Source organism: Passer montanus, unplaced genomic scaffold (assembly GCF_014805655.1).
Source record: "Passer montanus isolate IOZ18808 unplaced genomic scaffold, ASM1480565v1 scaffold1, whole genome shotgun sequence".
NCBI classification, from domain to species: Eukaryota; Metazoa; Chordata; class Aves; order Passeriformes; family Passeridae; genus Passer; species Passer montanus.
The window spans coordinates 1366542-1383774 of record NW_024356504.1 but is presented as its reverse complement, the minus strand read 5'-3'; positions in this window follow the sequence as shown (position 1 = coordinate 1383774).

Genomic DNA, 17233 nt, shown 5'->3' with positions numbered 1-17233 from the left:
CTTCCCTGTGACCTCCTCATCCTCCAGAGTGTAGGCCCCCACGGTGGCTCTGACCCCCGTGCCATTCCCTGCCACATCTGTGGGCTTATCATGCTTCTTAAAGAGCCCGTAAACCCATTAGCTCTGGGTAAATGATCCCTGGGCTGTCTTTAGAATAATTAAAACCACAAGGCAAACAGTTACTCTGGACTATCAGCAGCATATCAACAAAACTTGTGTCTTGAAATGTGTGTTCAATTTCTGTTATTAAAAGGCGCAGAGCCATATGTGAAACATTATCATGCATCTTTGTGAAATTAGCAGAAGTATTTGAACAACCATTTTGTCTCTATCAAAACAGTGCCTTATTATTTTTTTCATCCTGTGTAGGAAGGTGAGAGAGCCTTGTGAAGGCAGGAGGGCTCAGGCAGGCTCCCCAACTTCAGCAGCCCCTGACCGCGCGTGTTCCTTGGCTGCGCGGAGGCACACGCTGTCTGAGGAGCCCAGGTGGTGCTGGCCGTGAATGGGCAACAGGAACAACACGAAGAGTCCTATGCTGCCTTTAATCCCGAAACCCAGGGCTGCAGGTTTTATCAAACTCCTCAACTGCTTTACTTTGAGTGAGGCTTTTACAGTATTTGCTGCATTTAGTTGCCATTAGGGTCAGTAGAAGATTATTTTATTTATTATTTTACTGACCCTGCATTATTTTATTTTATTATTTTACTGACCCTAATGGGCAGCAAATATTACAGTATTTGCTGCCCATTAGGGTCAGTAGAACTTTGGCTGTTGATTCAGTTGGAAAAAAAACCAACAAAACAGTGCTGAATGGGCTTTGAAATTCCCACCACTTATGCTTAAGAACATATGTTAGAAAAGTGATGTCACTTCTGACTGTTTATAAACTTTCAAAATAGCACTAGACCTCAAAAAAAAAAAATTCTAGTCCTTAGTTTTTTGAACTGCCTCTCTGAAAATGGCACCAAAACTGCTTGAGAGCAAGGTTTCCTGAATGAAGGGGAAAAGGAGGAGCTGTTTCTGATTAATAGTGACCAGTAACTGTGGGCAAGGTCAACATGTGTCATACAGACAGGCTTGAAGCAAAACATGGTGTGAAGTGTTTTGGCATTTAATGAACACTTTAAAAAACACTTCTGAAACAGAAAAAAACCCAAATTATTGATCTGTTTGGGAGTGCATTTCACAACTGACACTAGCATACAAATCCTTCCTGTGGACCAAGTGTCTTTAGTTCTGGTTTTGTATAAAGAGGATACAGTTGGAATCTTTTTTGCATGTGTCTGGTTTCAAGGGTGGTGAAGACAAGCAAGATCAGGTTTGAAGAAGGTGGTCTTTAAAGAAAATGCTGGTGCTTCTTGTCAGGCCTAGTTATCAGCCAAATAGGTTGAGATAAGGCAAACAAAATTGTCTGCTTAGTCAGATTGAGCAACAGCATCCCTTGATTGTCAGAGCTGAATCAGCAAATACAAAAAAGCTAAATACAGCCAACCCTACACTTACAACCCACTTGTGGTTTTCACGCTGACAACCTAGTAACTAAGTATAAATGGTCCTCCCACTACTGGTTTGTCTGCATCTCAGGTTATATTCAGGGATATGACTGCATCTCTAGCCTTGCAATCTTAACTAGTTGGGTTTTTTTTAAACTGAGCAAGTACACTGGAGCTTTCTAACAGTGCCAAGTATTTCTGCTAGAATATATTCTGGAGGAATCACGTAATAACAAAAATGTGAAGGATTTCTGATATGAAAGACTCTTGCCTATAATAGTTTTTTAGCTCCAAAGTGGAATTAGTTTTGTTCTATAAATGCTTAAAATCTAAACCTATATATTGCCAAACATGCAGTGGCCAGAACTATGGGCTCTTGATACATCTATAGACAGTAGGTTAAGCATACATGGCAGTATGTGATATGAGCCTGATTACACAGATTCAGCTCTCCTCTTTATTAATGTCAAGCAGTGGCTTTTCTCCTTTCTCTGGAGAGCTCTGAATCCTGACTGAAATTTGACACTGCTTTTCTGAGAGAACATTTTGTGAATCCTTACTGAGCAGCTCACAAATGCATAGGGTTTAGTGGACCAAAGTGAACCAAGAAAACAGAGATAAGCTTTAGAATTAGCAATTTAGTTATATTTGTACATTAATGGCTGTTAATATGTAATTTTCATATGTAAATGAATGTATAGTCATTTTTTGGTGTGTTAGGATTCAGTTTCTGACAGATTATGCAGTGCAAAATGCAGAGAATTCAGAATTTCTGCTATCTGGAAAGGCAACTGGACAAAATTGTTTTCAGAGACACCTTGGGAGTCCACTGCAAATAGCACCTGAAGTTTATATGAAATGATACAATCAGCTGTCAACACCTCTCTAAGCATCACTGTTACCAAAAGGTGAACATGTTTTAGGGTGTAGAGAGAAAACCACACTTTGTGTAAATTCTGGAGGCTCAACAGCCATTAGAAAAGACTCCTGTGCATTCCCTTGTGTGACATCAGGCTAGCTTACAAAATGCAGCAAGATTTCTATTCTCACAGAAAGACCTTTTCTCTGGTGCTGCCACCATAGAACTGAGGAAAGGCAAACACAATCAGGGCTGTTGCAGCTGTCCACCAAGCTGAAGATGTCATGGCATGAAACATGTTTTGTTTTTTACCAAACTGGACTCAGCTCAGATAGTGTGCCTTGTCCAATGTACTTGTGCTGCTCTCAGGTATTTTTTGTGCTGCCTACCAGTAAGTGCTCTACTGCAGCCCGTGCTTTCTCCAGCCCAGCCATGAGAATCCCTTGTCATCCATCCTGCAGTGTGACTGACTGGTAATTAATTGGCAGGGATTGTACAGGAAAGCTGACTGAACAGCAGCTCAGGAACAGAGCTTAGGCATAACACCATATTTCCAGTCTTGGGAAAATGTAGGGAGAAGAATCAGGAGAGAGAAAGGGAAAATTCCACTGAAGTCTTATAGGGAAAACAGGAGAGAGAAAGGGAAAAATCCACTGAAGTCTTATAGGGAAAATCTCTACCTTCCTTTTCTACTGGATGCCTAGGTAATGGTGCTGTAAATAGTTGCAGAAGAGCAAACTAGTTTGGTGAAATAACATGCATGCAAGGTGTGTGTTTCAAGCAGCTCATGCTGCAGTTGGCAGTGAGTTCTTTCATGGGACTACCAAGCAGGAAGGGGACAGAGCTCAGGCCTAAAGAAGCAACTCTTATGTTTTCCACCTATATGAGGGAATGATCCATTCACCAGTCTCTGCAGCTGTTCTGGCTTCTTTTGCCTTATCAATGCTTCTCCACAAATCTTTTCCATACCAAAAGTGGGCAGCTGCAAATTGTCTGGATGCCCCTGCAGCTGGGTGATGGCTCACCAGGGTTTCAGCCCCCCTTGCCCTAAATGCAGGCACTCTGAACTGCATGATCACCTCTGCTGTATTGGCATTACTGATGTGGGCTCTGTTGCTCATTTAGCCTCTTCAAGATAAGTTTTGCTCTGGTGAGCATCCAGAAGGAGCAATAAATTCATCAGTTTATCCATTATAGAACTTAAATGCCTGAAGTTTAAAATATTATAGTTCTCCAGAACTAAAGCTGAGGTGTCAAAACATCTCCAGCTGGGACAAAGTGAACAGAGTCTGATAAGCGCAGTTCAGCTCTGTTTGCAGTGGAGATAGCAGTCTGGAAAACTGCCTAGTGTGCCATTGTAAGAGACCTGTAATTAGTGCAGGACTGCCACTCGTAGCATATCTGAGGGTAAAAAGACCACAACAAACCTAATCTCTCTTCAGTTTTTGCAGGCTCTTTATCTTTAGCTCTTTACAAAGCTGTGGGTAGTCTTTTAATTAAAACACCCAATTATGCATTTGACAGAGATTCTAAAGGCCAGCAAGTTGTAGTGTTGGATGACAATTGATTATGGAATGTCTCTGCAAGTTTTCAGCCCTGTGATCCACCCTGTATCAATATTATAGTTGTATGTCTTCTGCAGCTGTGTATAATCAGCATCTTATGAGATCCACAGCATCCCTACAAGCTGTGTGTAACAGTTTCTAGAGAGCTGGATCACAGTGTAAGTGCAGGTGACTTTTACTGGTACCATCTACAAAAGGGGTTAATCCTCACAAGGGGACACCAGGGAATCTCTCAGGCAAAGAAGTCCTTTTGAGATGCTCTAGCTGGAACAGCTCTTGTGCAGCAGGCCCGTGTTTAGTAAGAGTGAATAACCAGGGATGTCAGGGGTGGAATGGAAACACCATTTTCAACACAAATCAAAAACATAGCATGATAAAGCTGTGATGGAGGAAATTAACCCTATCCCAGCCAAACCCAGTACAGCTTTCTGAAGGGAGAACTTGCAGTTGTTGCCTCTGTGTTTTGCTTTGTGCATGCTGTAGTTACAGTCCAGCTGACCTGCAGGCTGGCTGGGGTTTGAACAGATGCACAGAGCAGCTTGTGGGAGCAAGGTAGGAGTGGGACAGCAGCTGAGCTGCCTTAGTCCTTTGCAGACCAAATAATTAGCCTGGGCAGAGCACCCTGCTGGACTTGAGGTCCCCAGTGATCTTGGGTGTCTGTCCTGAACTGAATTGCATGATTCAGACATTCACCACCTGTGCCAAGTGCAGCTTGGCATGGAGAATCAAAGCTCAAAATTTCTCTGTTTGGGGTAGCTGTATATTCTGCTTTGCATTTACAATATAGCCACCTGGAAGTAAAGAGCATAGAGGCTTTCTCTGCTCTCCTAACAAAGGGAATTTGCAGGTTCTGCCAGCCAAACCTCAGTATGAGGCAGGAGGGCCCTGGTAATGTTGCAGCTGCATCAATATGCCTCATTTAGAACAAATCACAAAAAAAAGTTTGGGGTTTAGGAAGAAAAGATGTGTCGAGAAATTATCTCTTCATTTGTGTATATTATAATATTGTGTAAAATGCATGCTCAATTGCTGCTGAATTGTTATAATTAATTGCATTATACCTTGAACAACTGGAAGAAATGTATGCATGTTAGAGCTGGACCTGGAACTTCCTGTCTGATGGTGCTTGTGTTGTCTGGCAATTCAGGCAAGGCTTTGAGGCACTAAGTGTTTTGCAGTAAAATATCCTTTTAAAGAATTTGGACTCCAGCAAAGGAGCTAATACACACCACCAACTCTCAAAACCACCCAAAACCCACATTGAGTGTCAGTCAGTGCTGTCAGGAATGCACTAGCAGGAGCTCTGGTTTTTGTTGCTGCTCAAACGCAGACGTATTTGTAGCTTTGTTTATAGTTCTTTCATATATTTGAAGGTGTTTCACCAACCATTGACAAGAGAACAGTGTCTCTGCTGAAGTCCTAGCCAGAATGTGTTTTTTCCTCCTACACTTTGGGGATTTGGCTTGTGCCAGCCTGCACAGTGATATTCCTCTGGAAGCCAAGGCTTGCACTCAGTGTCAGTCAGCCTGGCTCTCAGGCTTCGGGAGAGAGGGGAAATGGCAACTTATTCCTTCTTCTGCTTCATGCTCCAGTTGGCCTTGGATCTCCTATTTAGCAGAATGGGTACTTTTAATGTGGTTTCAAATTGAGGGTCACAAATTACTTGTCAAGCAATTTGCCCATATTATGTTGCACTTTGGACTTTCATTCTCAAAGGTGAACATTGGTATATTTACAATCTTCTGAGGGAGAAAACCAGAATTTAATAGGACTTGCTAAATAGAGCAAATGAGGCTGCAGTGCACTTTCCCTCTGTTATATATTAAGCTGATGTTATTAAGTGTTAACTTAACAATGTATTGTATGGACAGCTAAAAGGGGCCAGGAAAAGTCTTTGTGTAAAACATGTAAACAGCTAGTTTTTTGGGGGTTTTTTATTGGAATCATTAACTGCACTGTAGTTAAATCCTTTGTTTTCACGGCTGGTTTAAATTAAATTAGCAACATTGTGATTTTTTTTTTAAATATGGTGGCTTTAATTCATATCAAAAGGTTTAACAGAATAAATTATATATGTATATTTTAAAGGCTTTTCTTTAAAAAAAAAAAGTGACTTACTGAAATTTTCTCTGGTAAATAGCTAGGATTGTCTAAGGCCAGTTCAGGACAAGCATGGTTAATATGTCAGTTTCAGTGATACTCATAATATGATCCAGCGATATTCACTGGGAGAATTTTAACTATACAAATAAAGGTGGAGATGCATAGAAATTGAGAATAAGCTCTTGAGCCAAGTCCTGTGGGACTTAAGGGACCAATGTCCATTAAATTTCAAATATTTGGGTATGTAATGCCACAGGTTTTCCAAGGGAGTGCTCAGCTGGTCCGCACCTTAGGGTCTGTACCTAAGCAAAGAGCAGATTTAACAACGCACAGATATGTATCATTAAAGTATGGAGTGTTACACTAAGTCCTGGGGGCATTTGCTGTGGTTTTCATCCAGAGCAGACTCCAGGCATCGAGTATTTATGGATTCTGTCTCAGTGCAGCTTTTCTTTTCAAGAGAAGGGTTTTTTTCAGCAGGGCGTAGCCCTGCTGCCCTTGAGCACCTATAATCTTGGCTCCTGGTCAGAGCTGAAGGTGCCACCTTGGAAGTTCTAACTTTCAACTTCAGTTTTAGCATGTTTCAAAAAACCTCTTTCAAACTGAAATGACATATCTAAGTCAAACTCGGGAAGTAATGCCGGGCACTCTGCCCCAGCTGGTGTTCCCAGAGAAGTTGGGCGTCTGGCCACTCTCAGGGCTACTATAAATCTTTCTCGGGACAGGCCACTTCCATGTCAGCAGATGGCAGGGAGGTGCACCAGGATTTTTGGATAGGTTTTTTTGATAGTTTCCTTCTTTTTCCACTCTTTCAGACCCCTCTTCATTCCCAGTGAAATGCTATGGCCATCACAGCATAGGAAGCCCACCGGGCTGCCAGATGCACTCAGGTGAATGTCGGGTTTGCCAAGGCCCAGAATCTTGCAGAAAGCCCTTGAGGAGTGAAGCCTTATGGTGGTGGGATTGCAGGATCCCCACCCACAGCCCTGGAATTGCCTTTCCACTTCAGCTTTAGCAGTAGTGACACAGGTCAGCCCCATCTGTGGCTAAGACACAAGAGGGTCTATCTTCTTTCCTTCTCTGTACATCCTCATGGTGCACTTAGCTCTTGTTCCTGTTTTTTTCCTGCTTGCTTCATCCTTCCTTTCTCCTACGCGTGCACCTGGCCGTTGCTGCCTTCCCCGTGTGCAGATGGGGCTGTTCAATAGCCTGTGTTTGTGGAATGAGCTAATTTAAACACACACATTTGTCTCTTATATAAATGTGTTTATATTGTTTTTATGTGCTTTTGCATAAAAGCTGGATCAAATAAACCTGAGCCTGGATCAAATAAACCTGGGAAGGGTAGTAGCATCTGCTGGATAGGACAGGGATCCGGTCGCTGGGGTTAGAGTAAAAGCTCCTCACCTGAACAGTTGCTGACTGTGCACTAAAGTACCTGCACAACCTCGTCAAAATGCTCTTAAATAAATGTAGGTTGACCTGGTGAAACATTTTTTGGGATTGGTCGAACACTGGAGGCTGTGTTGTACAGGCAATTAGGGGAACTCAGAGCAGTTTGTGGCAGGAGTTTTAAATGGGTGATGGTGTAAGAGGTGGCTTGTGGCCCCTTGTAGAAGCATTGGTGTGAGCTACCTCTGCCAGAGGTCATGGCTCCCCTGACACTTCTACAGTGGCTGCTCCTGCACATCCTCCCAAAGCAGCTGCCAGGGAGCAGTAAAGGCAGTGGTGGCAGGAAGAGCCAGAGAGTGAACATTGTCTTTCACTTGGAGAGGATATTCCAACACCTAAGAACAAATGTCATAATTGTGCAAGTGGAGGAAAGACAATATTAAAAAATGTCCCTGTCCTTTCCAGAAACTTCAAAAGGAATTAAATGGGCAATCAGTAAATGATTCTGCAAAATACATTCCTGATCTATTAGCAAAGTCAAATTAAATTACCTAAACAATTTCGAGATTAGGAACATTGAAGAGCTCTAACCCTTCCTTGAAGGGGGTATACCCACAGTTTGTATTTACTGGAGCATGAAAATAAAATTTATTTCAGTAGGAGACAGCAGGACTTTCCAGGCAGGGCTGGCTTCCCTTCAGGAGGGTCTGGATTTCTACGGAAGGTGTTTCATGGGCGAAGTCAGCATTTCCAAGGTTGTGCTAAAGAAGGAGCCAGGACAATGGCAGTAACTGGTACCACAGATAATTTTAGGGACTTGCTGCAGAAATATCTCCCTTGCAGAGCTGTTTGCTGGGTTCCCTAGACTTTAAACTGACTTAATTTCATGCTAGAAACAACAGGATTCTTGTCTTCTGTGTTTCTTCGATGTTGGGACCATCTTTCTAGCATGTAGTTTGAGGATCAGAAATTTACCTAAGGCCACTCTTTTCCCATGCAGTAATTAATCACAAAGAAACTGTTTAGGTAACAGACTTCTCAGTGCCTTCCTTCGGTGCTGGAGAATGTGGAAACATAACTTGGAGCTCAGGAAGACCCTGATTCCTGCAGCAGGACATTGCAGGAAAAGCATTCATGCATGCCCTCTCTATTGAGAAGGAGCTTTCCTTGAGCAAATCTGCTCCTTGTCTTGGTGTTCAGAGCCTTCAGTGAGGTCCATTTGCTCCTGTTGCAGACACAGCAAGTGAAACTCTGTGGTAAACAGGACAGGCATTCAAAAGACTCTCTGGGCACTTGCAAAGATTGAAGAGTAAACAGTTCAAATATTTGTGATTGGCTGGGGGGTACTCCTAGTACCTGATGCACCAGTGCCCCTTTAATTCTCTTTTTGTTTTCTGAAGATGACTCTAAAACTGGTGGAAGAAAATATCTGAAGGTACCAGTAAATATGGTGGTAGCAATGTTCTGCTTTCTAAATTATTTTAAGAGTAACATCAAGGTACTACAGAGATATATTTAGTGGATTGTGCTGCTCTGGTAAAGAATCTTAGTGTTTTAAATGTTTCTTCCCTTATAGTGTGTGCAAAAGCTTTTGTCTACCTGTGCAGGGGGAATAATTGGAATAAATATTTCCCTATTTTTATTCCCCAATACTTTTCCTACACAGAGGGAGTTTCCTGCCTTCCTCTGTTCTCTCCAAGGGCTATTTAGAAAAATTTTATTGAGAGATACTTGAAGAGAAACACAGAATTCAGAGCATCCTGTGCTTTGTAGCTATCCCAGACTGATTTGCTTTTACCTTCTTGCCATTTTTTTTGGAGGGGGTGGGGAGGAGGGAACTGTGTGTTTATTTTTCCCAATGCAGTTAGTATTTTTTTTCCTGTCTTAGAGTGGAAGTTCTTGCCTAGAGGAAGTGTCCTTTTCTTTGATGGGCATGGAGACCAATACAGAAATATTATTTTCTGCTTTAAATTGAGGTAATTTTTATTTGCCTCTAAAAACACTCAGATGCTTTTGTCAAATGGATGAGCAAAGTGATTCAAAGCAATGTGTCGCAGCAAATCCTGGCTGCTGTGCTTTTGCTGTCACTTCTTGCCTCTTGGACACAGGGAGTGTTGGGTCCCTTCAGGAGGGGTCCTGAGCAGGCCAGCGAGGTGCTGTGGTCCCCCTGTGCTGCACTTCCATCCTCTCTGCCTGTTGGCCATGAGCGTGGGCTGAGGCCAGTTCATAGACAAGGATTTTGCAGCTGCTTCCATCCAGCTAAGGGCTGGAAGGATGGGGTGGTTATTTAATGGAATTGCAATCCTCTTGCACCATGCAAGGCCAAACTCTCGTCTTGGGCGCTCAATGGCTGTGGAGTTAATCCCAAACTACAGTGATGCTGGAAAACTCTGACCTCTACAGCTAATTTCCAATTGTAATCCTAAAAGAAGAATGGTTGGCTAGTTTTGTTTTTCTGCCCGTGCTTAAGTGCATTTTGCTTTCATTATGGGGTGTCAAGTTGTTAATATTTATGGAGAACACAAAAGAATGAAAATTCTGTTTTGTGTTCAATCTGACATCTTTTGGCACCAAAACCCTCTAGTCATGGTAGTAGTTCAGTTTCAATTCGGCAGAGCTCTTTTGAGATGAAGTGCTTTAAAGTGTGGTTTGGCTCTGAGGAGGGATTCTATGCAAACAGTATTCAGGGGGTCTGCCTTTATTGTCTCAAATATTAATAATTTCCAGATCAAATGCAGTTTGCCTTGAGTTTGTTTCTTTGTTATTTCTTCCTGTTCTGTCAGCTTGGTTAAATGCATCGTCACACTTTTAAAGTCAACCTGCTTCTTTCCTTGGCACATGTCCCCCTGCACAGAGAGGTTCTGCAGGCCTCCTCCAGCTCAGTTACCCCTTTCACTCTGCCCAAGGCAGAGGCAGCAAGAAGGGGCTCCTGGGAGCTGCAGCAGAGGAATGAGCTCGCCCAAGTGGGTGCACTGAGGCTCCAGGGCCACGCTGTGCTCCGTGAGCCTGCTGTGGAACAATATGCTGCCTTGCTCCTGGAAAGCTCTGCCTGACCACACACCAGCACCTGTCCAGATCTGCTCAGCCCAGTCCAAACTTAGGAGGTTCTTCCAAGGGTTCACTGAGAGATGATGTCATTGCTGGCATCATGCTGAAATGCCAAGCTCTGGAGGCCTTTTCTGCAGCTCCAGCAGCACAGCCATGCATACTAACATGAGTGAAGTGACAGTGCCTTGGAGGTTCTTGGGTCAATGAAGCTTGTTCTTGTGGAAGACAAAAGCTGCCTTATACAGCTCTGTGTGCATTTGGCAGCAAAAATAATCAAAAAACAACAATAAAATTCTCAAGAAGGCTCTGGGGAAGGAGAGCTTATTACTGAAAAGGGTATTTAATTCTCTTGTTAAAACAGCCCACAGATTCTCTGGAAGTTAAGGAACATTGAATGCTGCAAACTGTGCCTGTCAGCACAGGTACAGAGCATGTGTTCAGAAGATGTATGTTTACAGATAAGCTACTTGCTTGTGAGCAGGCATCATTTGTGATGCGTGCTTTGCGTGCAGTGCTGAATCTGTGAAGTATAGCAAGCATGGACTATAAAGAAATGTTGACTTTTGAAGTATTTTATAATTCTAATGTTGAAATCACAGTTGTCTGGAAAAACCTTCTTCCCTAAATGGCCTATGTTTCCTGCTAAGACTTCATTCATTATTTGCTATACTAGCTTAGGCATACATTGCATATCCATAAGCCACTACATGTGGAATACTCATTTAGCCCAGGCCTCTCCTGGAATAAAACCCTTTAGGACAGCATGATAGCTCTCTGAGTACATGCTGGATAGTTTCAAATTCTCATTAATATTTTTATAGTTTATGACTGCACTATATTCTACTATTGATCAGATTCTCTAGTTTAAATAGGTTTCTTACTGAGGATTTGTGTATGAGGAAAGAAACACGTGTTTGTAGTAGGACGTAAGCACAGATACAAATTAAATAGCAACCTTTGAGCTGGAGGCTTGGTTTGTCAGTCACTTAGATAACCACTGCTATTGCCAGTGACCCTGTAAGTGCAGATGTTCATATTAAATGTTCTCCATCCAGTACCCTCTCTGGCACACTCCATGGTAGCATTTAATGCACTTCACACCAGCCGAATGGGGTGGAACATAAAAGTTAATTTGCAAACTTTCACGTTTTCTGCCATATTTCAAAGTCCATCCAGACACTTTAGCTGGGGTTATTGTGCCAATGGATAGTGCCCTTTGATCCAGAGGAAGCCAGGCTTAGCTTCTGCCACACTCTGCTTCTGCTGCAGTCTGTGTGAGCCACCAAGGGCTGCGCCTATGGTCCAGGAAAACAAAAACCGTGTCTTGATTTAGCTCAGTGTTAGAATCCTGGTATAATGCTGGTGTTGAGTGGAATGATTACACAGTATAGTTGTCTCTCCACGTTTTAGTGACCAAATGAAATGGCAGCCTGGAAGGGTCTGTCCCTCAGCATGCGGACAGGATGCCAGTCTTCCCACCCCGCAGCAAAAAATATCAAGGATTTAATGGATCTTAGCACTTTCTTCTGCTTTCTGACATTTGATATGGAAAATGCTTGTAAGTGTGTGATCAGTGCTTGGTTTGCTGCATGGGAATTGTTGTAGTTTGAGGGGAGTCTAGGGGATACTTTATGAGCTATTAAGTAACTCATTAACTGGCAGGCTGCTTACTTGACACCAGAATCCCAGGTAGGCTAAGGTGTCTTCTGATACAGTGTGCCAGAGTTTAAAAATGCAGCAAATAAAAGTTCATCTAAAAGCTCTCATCTCGTCTCCTGCAGGCAGCATGTCATTTTGAATGGCAGAGACACGAATTGCCTTTGCTGCTGGACCTCTCCTAGAAAGAACACCTGTTTCCTGTATCACTGACATTAATGCTGGATAAAACTTTCTGTGGAAGTGAAAAATGTCTTAGAAGATGGTGTTGTTCTATAAGCATTAACACCTTTCTATTTTTTCTTCCTGTTTTTTTGTTTTTGTTTTTTTTTTGTTTTGTTTGTTTTTGGTTTTTTTTGTTTGTTTGTTTTTTTTTTTTAGTCTAAAGCAATAGGTCTGATATAAGGTACTTCTTTCAATCAGTGGTGGTTCACACCTTTACCTGGAGAACCTGAGTAAGCTGTAGAACACACCACTGCTGTACTCCTACACCCCCCATGTTCTGCTATCTCAGCACCTTTCAGCTGTAAATAAGGTATAGGGAAATATTATTAGATAGGCTATGTTTACAGGTAAACTGAGGCACAGGGCATCTCAGGGTATTTCTATGCTGCAGCTGAAGGAGGAGCATGAGTGTACTGTATATCCTCATTATTCTCAATATTCTCATTATCAGCAGCTTCTTAGGACCCTTAACATAGGGGTAGCACATGGGAGCACAGAAGAGAGCAGGTTAACCTGAATACAGCAATTGTCTCTTCTCCCTTGTGGAAAGTTGTGCCCCTGGACTGGAGCTCCCAGCAGGAAGTCCATGCAGAGTCCCTTGATTGCATGCTCTGCTGTCTTCAGTCCACAGCTGGCAGAAGAATCAGTAGCACCTCATTTAAGTCTTCCCTTTTTCATTTGCCAGGTTAAGGAATTCTTTCTGTTTCTCTGCTCAGGCCAAGCTACCCCAATGACACAGGAGTAACTGGAAGGTCAAGGTCGTGGAGAACTAGCAACAGCAGAAGTGTGGAGTTCATAACCATGTCAGGCCAGCCAGGGTGAGCTGCCTGAACAGGGAGCAAAAGCTTTTCTCCATCCCACACATACAGCGGCATGCCTCTTCCTGAGGGAAAACAAAACATAAGCATTGCTTCACAGGGTGAGCAGGAGCAAGAAAAGCCCAAGCACAGTGCAGCTCAACTCACCAAATGAGTGCTGGGTGAAGCCATGTCAGTGTCTGAGGTGCTCCTTCTGCTGCCTGTGGCAACCCAGCACCTCAAATCCCTGCCATTGGCATCCCATGACTGCCCATGGATGCTGGCAGGGAGCAGACCAGAGTGGGCAGCTCTGTGCCAGCAGGGAGAGTGGACTGGAGGGCACCAGGTGGGAAGTACAGACTGTATTCAAGTAACAGAGCTGTCAGACAAAGATGCATTGGAATTATTAAGGCCTGCTTCCTTGTAGATTGTTGTGGTTCATGGGAAGTGCAGAGGGAAAGGAAAATAATGTGCAATATGATTTCATGGGCAGTGTAGGGTGTTGCAGACAAATTCTCTTGATAAACTGACAACCTGACTGCACCCACAAGCAGCAGGGACGCCAAGGAGGGCATCTATGCCTGTAAGAGAATTGTCATTTTCAAAAGTGTCTAAGGTGGCATGGAGGTATTTGCAGAGTAAAAAAGGTAAGCCAAAAGGTATCCTTTTCATTCCTCCCCTGAATAAAATATCAGTAGAGACAAACAAAGCAGCATTTAGAAAAACCTGAATTTTGTTAACCTTCACGATGGACAAAGCAGAATTAGAATTATACATATACAATTTGGTCAGAAATCCCCTCTAGGGTACTAGATTTGTGGCATCTCAGCATAGTCACAGTCCTTTGGTGAAGCAAGAGAAGAGAGAAAAGAAGCTGCTCAAATTACCCTGCAAATACCAGGAAATTATCAGCATCTTATTTGGCCTCCTTTGAGTCTTAGGTTTCCTAATCCAGTTGAAAGATTTTATAATGTGTACTGCCTGCAATTCACAAAAATGACAGTTATAAGGCAAAGCTATTTATTTTATATTATAATGTTCAAAACCATTCTCAATTGGTAATATCAATATTCTCAAGCTATTGGTAAACTCAGGCACACCAAATAGAATAGTTTACTATTCTAATAGTAAATTTATGAGAGTTTAGAGTGAAAGACCCTCAACTGCTTCCCAGTTTCTTGTTGGTTTTTTTTTTTTTTTCAGGTGCACTTGCCTTCTGCTTTAAGCATGCACAACCCAATCCAGTAAGCGGGACAGCTTTCCAACGCGTGGTTTAAACAAATGCAAGTGAAAATTCTCCCAGATTCACCTGACTCACAGTTGATGCGGTAAGATGCTTGACAAATATTGCAAGACACCTGTTAAATATTTTGGCAAGATTCCCAGTTGCATCCAGCTGGTAGATAATGCATCAGGTTTCAACTGTATGAAGTATTGGGAGGTATTTTGGAAAAGGCTGCAGCAGCAGCAGGTTGTGAATGAAGCAGGAAGAGCAGAGTTTTTTTCCTTTGGAAGTTACAGTGTTTTATTGTTCAGATTCTTCTCCCACACTGGTTTGTTTTTGTTGTGAAGGAAAGCAGGTAATGCTGGAAGGACCCTCTTGAGACCATCTGGTACAAGCTCCATGTGAAAAGCAGGATCAGTTAGAACATTTCTGATGAAAAATGAGGCTGGTTATACCAGGCAGTGCACTTAGCATTTCAGAAAATTGTCAGAAGGCAAGGAAGAGAAAGAAAGGGTGATGGGGTTGGAGGAAAAAAAATATGGCTGGCTTCAAAGACTACTCTAAATATGCTTTAAATGCCTTTGATTAAGCACCTTTCCATGCCCACCATTAAGGGAGGAAACATACTTCTGGGTTTTTATATTTTGTTAGGTTAAGTGATGACAATGGAGACAAAGGTATACACAGTTGTATAGACTTTATATAGCTAGAGATAAGCTTAATTGAATCCTGTACTTAACAAAGGTAGGTGGGAACTCAGCAAAACACTTTGAGACCTTTTCTTCAGGCAAACTTCTCAAATGACACATGGGTACAACTGTGCAACTGAGCAACAAGCTCCCTACCTGGGGAGCTCCATTTGCAAGAACTTCAGCTGCAGAGCAATCACAACAAATGAGCAGCAGATGAAGCCTGTCACACATGGTGGGTGTAACACACTCAGAGGTGGTGGCTGCCAGCAGGCTCCTGGCCTGTGCTGCTGAGGCTGGGACCTAACATGGTGCTTTGAACGATGCATCTCCCAGTGCACTTGGGTGAAATGAGACTGTTTTTAATAAAGCGTGTGACACATGCAACATGGAGATCACTGGCTGTTCAGCAGTTAGAAGGAAAAACTAATATCTTCAGGGACAGACTGACAAGCTGGGGCAAGAGAAGAAAAAATTGTGGTGGTCAAATACGTGTCTCCAGTTGCCTCTTCATGATGAGAGGCCATTTGGCAGACCCTTGGGGAGAGTGTTCTAGGAGCAGGCTCTGGCCAGTTGTGTGTCTTTGCCTCTTCACTTGTGCTGATCATGTCAGCTCTGTACTGCAGCATCTTTGCCCTGGGACAATCTGTTTGGTGCACCACCTCCCAGTGGCTCCTGCAGGAGCAAGAGGCTGGAGGTGTATCAGCAATTCTAGTGAACTACTCTGACCTTGACTGTTGGTGGTGAGGAGCCAAAGTTCCTATCTGGCAGGAAGTCTAAGTGTTTAAAAATTAAAATTCACTTGTAATTGAAGTGAAAATTTTGAACCTCAGCATCTTGTGTTAAGCAAATTCAGGGAAATGTTGATTATTTCCCCAGAAATTGTTCTATTCGTTTTAATGTTAAATATAATAGTCATTTTAAATATTGAATGCATGGCTACAAAGGGTCAATGTAAATATTTACTGTAGCATTAACAATATGATACGATTGCAGTGGAATGTTTGGACTCTTTTCCCCATTACAGTTTTATCATAATCGACATGTTTCCCCAAACATTTTGGTTTGAACAAAATGTTATTGATCTTTTTCAAGAAAAACTGTTTTAGTCAGTGTTTTTCCAGGCAGCTGTGGACCATGGGGTAGAAGTCAGGCTGACCTTGTCCCTTCCAGCATCCTGCAAAGAGCTTTTCTGTTGGGTTGTTCTTCCAGAGTAGAGTTTTTGATAAGGTTGGGGAGGCATGCTCCAGGGGTGCTTGAATTGAATCAAATACTGTGAAAGGAGTCTGGGACTGCTCAGGAGGAGAGAGGAGAGCAAAATGTTTTTGCTATGCGCATATTAATAACAGAAAGGGGAGATGCTAGACCCCACTATTCACAGATATTCATACTGTGTTTTTGGAGCTAAATCAATGGAACTAGGCCCCAGGTGCCTTTAGAAATCCATCCCTCAATGTGTTGCATGGCTGTGAAGGACTAGCCCAGCCAGACATGCTGGAGTAAGGTTGCAAACATGCTGGAAAATCCTGGACAGCGGCTCAAAAATGCTGAAGTGTCAGTTTGCCTTAAGCTCAGGCTGCTGGATCCAAGTTGTTCTGATGGGGTGGGCTGGTCATACCTCAGCAATCACTGAGCACCTTTCCTGCCAGGGCTCTGTGATGGGCTTGATGGAGTCTTGTAGGAATGCTGGAGCCCTCCTGCACCTGCCTCTTCCTTGTGCACTTCAGGGCTGCTCTCCCTGCACGTCCCTGCCTGGTGGCACCTTCCTGTAGGTGCAGGTGAACCTCTCTTGTCCCCTCAGAGTCTGCCCACCCCACGGGCAGCCTCTGGGATAGCTCGTATCCAGGTTTATCCTGCCAAGGGATGAGCAGCTCTCTGGCTGAAGCAGCTACCAGAGGAGGAGGTATAGGCAAAGTTGCTTTGTACCAGTTTTGGGTGGGCTTAATAATTTTCCACTTCTCAAAGAGGCAAGGTTTTCCTACTGCTCCTGCTGTCTGTGTGTGGTGGAATAAACATCTGTTGGGCAGTTCTAGTTTGCAAGTGAAGGCAATTACCCATGGCACAGGTGTGTTATCCTCTGAAAGCTTTTATTTCTCTCAAATACATGGACATGTCTGCAAATCATTTGAGGTATTGCTATAATATAGCCTTACACCCTATGGAGGATAATTACTGAGCTTT